This window comes from Notothenia coriiceps, unplaced genomic scaffold, assembly GCF_000735185.1.
Source record: "Notothenia coriiceps isolate Sejong01 unplaced genomic scaffold, NC01 NC01_scaffold00022019, whole genome shotgun sequence".
Lineage (NCBI taxonomy): Eukaryota > Metazoa > Chordata > Actinopteri > Perciformes > Nototheniidae > Notothenia > Notothenia coriiceps.
In genome coordinates this window covers 1289923-1296628 of record NW_011354720.1, presented here as the reverse complement: position 1 = coordinate 1296628, position 6706 = coordinate 1289923, and the positions used below count along the sequence as shown (strand labels likewise).

Genomic DNA, 6706 nt, shown 5'->3' with positions numbered 1-6706 from the left:
ATTTAAATTGGATATTCTATCCAACATGGATATAGCTTCTTTCTTTCACAGCAGCATTGGATCAGTTCAGTTGTGCAGCATTGGATCAAAACAAAATAAAGCTTATCAGTACTCGTTAGCTTACTGCTACAATTAGACACTGCGCCCTGCCCACTCTGTTGCCAGATTTGAGAGAAATAAGCAACCAGGTCTATGAAAACAAGCCCCAAAGAAGCAACACATACATGATGTTCTGTCATTTGAAACCAAAACTAAGGCCTCAGGATGACTTTAAGACTTGAACATGGTCATTTTTGTTTTGTAACATTGAATACAAAATTTAAAAAAAAGTATTTAAAAAAAAAAAAAAGATTTAAAAAAAAAAAAAAACGATCCCCGATTTTTTTCCTCCCGATTCCGATCTTTTGAAAATCACGTGATCGGCTCCGATCCCCGTTCACGTGATCGGATCGGGACATCTCTATGAACAACTCATGTTTATCGAAAATATGGGTCTTGATACTTGTTATTACCAATATTGAGGATGTTATTGTGTATTAGAAAATATTTCCTTGAAAAACGATAAATTGTCATATTGAATAATGCCCAAGTTAATAGTGAAGTAACAAATGCAGTAATTTGTGATCAAAAAGAAGACATTTATTTTAAGCGTTCCCCCATTAAATCATAATTCCTCAATTACAGTTAATTTGTGTCCTATATCACATGCTTTAATTTTAAATTTTAAATTTATTGGAAACATGTGAGCACTTTTTGAGGAAAGAGGAAGAAGTTGTGTGTGATGTGAGGTTATGGTTTCATAACAAGCAGGCTAACTACTGTGTGAGAAAGGGATCATTTACTTCGACAGTTTAAAGTGGCTTTGAGTACAATGCTTCTATTTGTGTCGCACTCATGATATTTTTGGGATGGGCGGGACCTACTTTATATATCCTTCTCTGCTCATCCTTTTTCTTTTTCTGACTAAGCTTCCCCAGCTGTCCGGCCTTCCCCCTGAAGAGACTTTACTTCCTGTGTGACTTCTCTTACTGTTTTTCTCCACTACTTTCACTCCCTTTATCTCCTTACCGCTGCTGCTCTAGGAGAGTACATCGTGTGCCTCTTTCTCGTAATATGCCGACAGAAATGTATTTATGTGGTCTTTTCCTTCATGTCTCAGTCCAATTCGTCATTCCTTCAAATTGAAAGACAATGTCAACAGTTTTTAGTGCTCGTTTTAGAACAAAGTGGGCATGTGTTTTCATTGCCAACCAATTATACAAGGAATGTATGGAGGCTCTGAAATAACATAAGCAAAAAAGAAAACGTTGTCATATAAGACATTTTTTTCCCTCCCTCTATGATCCCCAACTTCATGTCCCATTCTTTCTAGTAATCAAACTTTCTTCCTGGATGCAAAAAATAAACAAGCAGTCAGTCAATGTCACGAACCACGGAACCACAAAACCACGAAAACAAGGAAAATCATCAAATAATGGGGGATTTTTTTTAAATTATAATTTGATCATGATGACAATGCACGAGCAGAAAAGTATTCAGTTACATTTACAATACCCAAATTAAATTATGGACATGAGTTAACATGAACATCATGACCGTAGTGCATGGGTTTACAGCATACAGAGATACAAATACAAAAAAAATATGTCTCTTTTAAACTGTGAGTTCAAATGGGAAGTCAATGAACAAAGCCACAGGTTTACCAAACTGATATGGAGGTTAAATGCATGTATCATATGTATTACTACTGAAATGATGGCCAATAGAATAATGCTTAAAACAACAGAATGGTCCTTTAGTAGAAATACTTGTCATTCCTCTTCTGCTTCCAGCTCTTTTTCTCTCCAGGCCTCTCTCTCTCTCCCCTCTAATAAATCAACCTCCTTCCTGTTTGGAGAATCTCAGCTCAGCTCTACTTCATCCTCTGTCTCCTTCTGTCCAACTGCCTGTTTGGGCGACAGGACCCCCGCCCTTCCCCCTGACGGTGCTTTCACACTGTTTTAATGTTAACAGGATGCTGTGTTTTCTAGCTCCTCCAAAAAGCAGAGTGAACGTGCAAATCTGTCTTTCTCCATGGCTGACTTAAGCCTTAACTCATACCCTGGCTCTGCCCCAACGGGCCAATCCAAGAATTTGACAAATCTCAAAAACAGCTCACGAGGGGAGTCTGTCTAGTTAGCACACAGTTGACATGATGTCACTTGTAATCACTTATAAATCATCACTTTGATTTATTTTGGGATTATTATTATCTCGGCAGTTGCCTTGTTCTTCTTTTATCTCAGACTGCGTGCAATGACTTTTGTTTACTTCAAATGTCTTACATATTACGCCATTTTCACTTAGAGTATTTAACAACATTAATTCAAAGATTTAAAGCAAACGAGAATGACATTTGTTCATGGTAATAATGCCATTAATTTCAATATAAAACATGCTAGTAATTATTAAAATAAAATCACAAAGCGCTTGATCTTTGATGTGAAAACACAGCAGTTCCCATGCATGGACACTGAATAGATAATCTTGTGTAGTGTTGTTGTTGTTGTTGTTGTTGTTGTTGTGTACAGCTCATCAGTAGCAGCTTAAATTAGAGACCACAGTGACGTCTGGGTTAATGTTGCTGACAGACTCCAGGTGACGGAGCTAAGCTGCTGGGCATGTTAAAGACACAGCTGGGATTAGAATAGTCTCGTGTAAAGACCCCAAATGTCATTCTATTATAGTCAGTATTCAGAAGGAAGACCTTGAAACTGTCCCACTGAATTATAAGGAGACACTAGATCAAATGCATAACTTATACATATATCACAATTCAACTTTCACACTTGACATTTTTTGTATTTATGACTTCTGGCTCGTTTGCACACATTTCCGAAGCAGACATCTGAACATTGAATTATACCTGGTTCAAAAATGATTGATTACAGTTTATTGCCATTTTAAAAGGTTTTTAGACAGAACGTTCTGATTAATCAGGACATACTGTCAAAAGCCAGAAAAATAAACGACATGGAAAAGGGTAAAACAAATATGCATTATTAAATGTCAACTTTTGGAGACTTTAGGAGAAATCTACGGCAAATAGCCATTAAGAAAAACAGCTTAATGAAGACATGTTATTAACCAGTTTCTGTTTTACGGTTTTGAATGTTATGCCAGGCCTTAAATTGGTTTCAGCTTAAACCCTTGTGTTAAATCTTAGGTTCTGCAGTTTCATCTTCAACATACATTCTCTTTTCTCATGCAGGTCTGAGCAGCCGCTTCATCTCGTCTGTTTGATCCATCAGTGACGACAGCTCTTCAAGTAAGTAGAACGTCACCTCACACTTAGATAACCCCAAGAACAATCCAAAACATAGAAGTCTGGACTGCTGCCAGACGGTATACTATGCACTACTTCCACTCATATCGCTCGCATGACTTTTCACACTCACTTTTCCCATGACTCATGGGGCCCCGGGAGTCAGATGTAAGTGGCTGCACTCAGCCAGATGATTAGCTTGGCTTTCCATGGATGTATAATAGAAGGGGAATTATGCTCAACATGTGGAAGGGAGAGAGGAGATTGTTTGGATTGAGGTCAGAGTAGATATTTTCTTTAACTCCATGTTTTGCGCTGCAGAACATGGAAATGACAGAGTTGAGTTGCTAAATGTAGATTTTGGCGGGGAAGTTTGTGTTTCTATATTTAGCGCGTGTTAACAATGTGTTTACTACCAGGCAGTTGTGGGTTTTGCTCGGTGGATGCGTCCGGGGGCGTCAATGAGAGGGTGTGTTTGTTTGCGTGTGTGTGCGGTTGAGTTTTTAAGGGGTTTGCGCACGTGGAAGGCTTGATTTGGGAAGGGAGTGTGTGTAGGTATGTGTCAGTGTGTAGGGCGTGGGCTGTCAACAGTCATCACAGTGCACTCAGCCATGAAGGACGCGTGAACATGGCCACTGACTGCTGAAGAGACAGACAATGGGAAGAGTTGTTGGCAAATGCAGCAGATGGCTCGGTCAGTTGTTGCTTTTGTATTTTATATTTACTTTGTAGAAATGTCCGGCTATATCTTTGATCAGAAGAAAACGGTGATACACGAACAATCCTCCCCCATCAGCACCAGCTTAAAGGTCTGGAATGACATCACCAGCTACCAGCTCTCAGTGTATCGACGGTTTAAATGGCTCCGATGCCATTTGTGTCCGTGCAGTTAGGAAGGGCCCCCCGGGACAGCGCCTGGAGGATCTGTTGGCCTATTTCACGATCTATAACGTGGTCAAAGTCGTCTCTCTGCAGCCAGCATCCTCTCCTGACCGTCCCCAGCCCCTCCCACCCCCGGACTCGCATCACCATGGGAACAATGACATCATAGTGGGGTAGGGCCGATGGGTGCCAGGAAGCATCTACTCCTCCGATGAGATGGATGCTGAAAGTAAAGAGAAGGAGCGAGGAGGACATACATCTGAGTTAGAATCAGTCAGTTTGATTTAAATTCAATCTTCAAACTGTCTTGAAGGAGGAAAATCTAATTCGCAGACAGCCGTTTTTTTAAGACAAATCTAAAATCCAATAATGCCAATCAATTCATCAACAAATGTCACAAGCAACATTTGATGCAGATTGCCAAAAGCTCAAAAAAGCACTATTTACTTTTACCACATCGTTTATTGTCATTGAATCACCAAATGTTTGTTTTCTTTGAGTAGGGGTCTGATGGGAATGATACAGACCACCAGAAGTTCAGAGTAAGAAAGTCAGTTTTGCTGACAGCTGATTGGATGTGACAGAGCCTAATCATGCTGGCATAGTGGTACAAAATGTAGGTTATATATATATTCTAAACGCTTGAAGCAGGATTCCTAAATACTCATGCATCAGAAAATATCAATTGTAGACATTTGAGAACAAGCCTATTAAGTCGCACTACGTAAAGAAACTTGATTTGGGAAAATTGCCTTTTATAAATATGTTTAGTAAAATTCTATACATTTCAGGAGTAAAGGCAAAGAAATGTATATAGTTATCTAATGCTAACTTTTGGTGAACTAAGCTGAAATCTACAGTCACATATAGAGAAAGTGTAGTGCCCCTTTACTGCATGTAATACGGTTCTTAATTTGCAAGAGATGGAATCAGCCTGTTTCCACCCTCTTATTACACACTGGCATGTGTTTGTGTGTGCGTTTGCTCGTCATGCTGCTGTTCAACATATACACAGTTCATTCACACTTCACTGGCAGCGCTCATTACCCGCCAATTCCCGCCATGTCTTGCTGAGTCACCATAACATAGTCTGCCCGTCTGCTGGAGGAAGTCCCTGGATCCTGGGTGGATTACAGGTCACAGCAACCTTGAGTGTCCCACTGTCCACCCCAGGGATGGAGTCTAGTGTGACAGTTACCCATCAACCACTGCAACGTATTACGTATTACACTAATCTAAATGGTGAAGTCCTTTGATGAAGCTTAGTACATTCAGACTTTTATTCTAACTTTTCATTTATTCAGGCTAAGCTGAATCAAGTCTATCTTATTATGTCATAGTCTTAGTTGAGATAACATTGGAGCTGTAATCCAACTTCATAATTGAGACAATAATATTGTGTGGATAATCACTTTGAAGTTAAGAAAAAACACTTTGATTCTAAAAAAAGTCCCCTTAGGTGACATGAGAGAAAGAGTAACTCAGGCAAATGATTCAATAATGCATTATTACAACACACATTGATTTAGGTGACAAACAGAATGTTTTCTCTGGATGGTAAGCCATTCCAGTGATGATAGGAATGTCGAAAATAATACCTTAAACTACAGAACACATACACTTACAGACAAAGTAAAAACACACACCCGGGCGCTCTCACAGAGGATTAAGGCCAGGTTGGCCTGAGACTAGCTGCCAGAGATTCCTCCCTCCTAAATGGATGGTGACATTCCGATGAGAGCGGCTCTCTGCGAAGGCGTGATGAATGACCCAGATTGGGGTACGGTTGGCAGAGAGGGGGAGGGAGGTCGGATTAGAGACGGGGTGGAGTCGGTAGAGAAGAGGGATGCTAGGGCTGTAAGGTAGAACGCAGTACAGCAGGGGGCATCAGAAAGACAAAAGGATACAAAAAAGAGAAGTGAGACGAGCCCAAGGCCTGCTGCCACACCTTCTGCCTTGTCTCATGTTGGCATGTTCAATTGGACACATCCATCCCAAGATGTAATAGGATTTGACAGTCTTTCTCTGACTCCCAGCGCTGTTGATTTAACCCTTTCAAGATCAAGACACTGACTGCAAGCTTTTCTGAAAGTATAATAGAATAAACCTTGATTTATTGGTGTGGGATTTTCTGAATTCCGTAACGCAATGCCATTTATTTCTAGTGTAAAAGGTGTCTTTTACTGCAGAAAAAAAGACAAATTTTTGCCAATTTGCGGTAACTAAGCTAAGAGGAAGTTTCAGACTTCAACATTTTACATTCCTGCTAAGTAAATATGAAAGGTGTGTGTATAGGGTGTGGTCATTAGGTTTCATCAACAGGTAGAGTCGTGTTCATAGAAATCAAACTGAATGTTAAGATTTCATATGTTGTCGTGCAGAGGGAGCATGTAAATAGAGAAAAGAGATGGGACCTACAATTGAGCCCTGGGGGACGCCATAGTGGCAGACAAATTGCGATCTGACCCCTAGAGAGTGAGTTAGTTATTTATGTTGTACCGTATCTTCAAATAGAATGAT

General features: G+C 40.1%; 1 protein-coding gene across 7 annotated transcripts in view; it reads left to right on the top strand.

Moving 5' to 3' along the window:
* The window catches only part of LOC104953622 (microtubule-associated protein 2), a 49646-nt gene that overhangs the window by 23811 nt on the left and 19129 nt on the right, over positions 1-6706 (top strand). For all 7 annotated transcript variants that reach the window (XM_010780587.1, XM_010780592.1, XM_010780588.1 and 4 more), the window contains one exon: positions 3251-3307. The gene's annotated coding sequence lies outside the window, so the exon portion shown is untranslated. The remainder of the gene's footprint in view (positions 1-3250; positions 3308-6706) is intronic.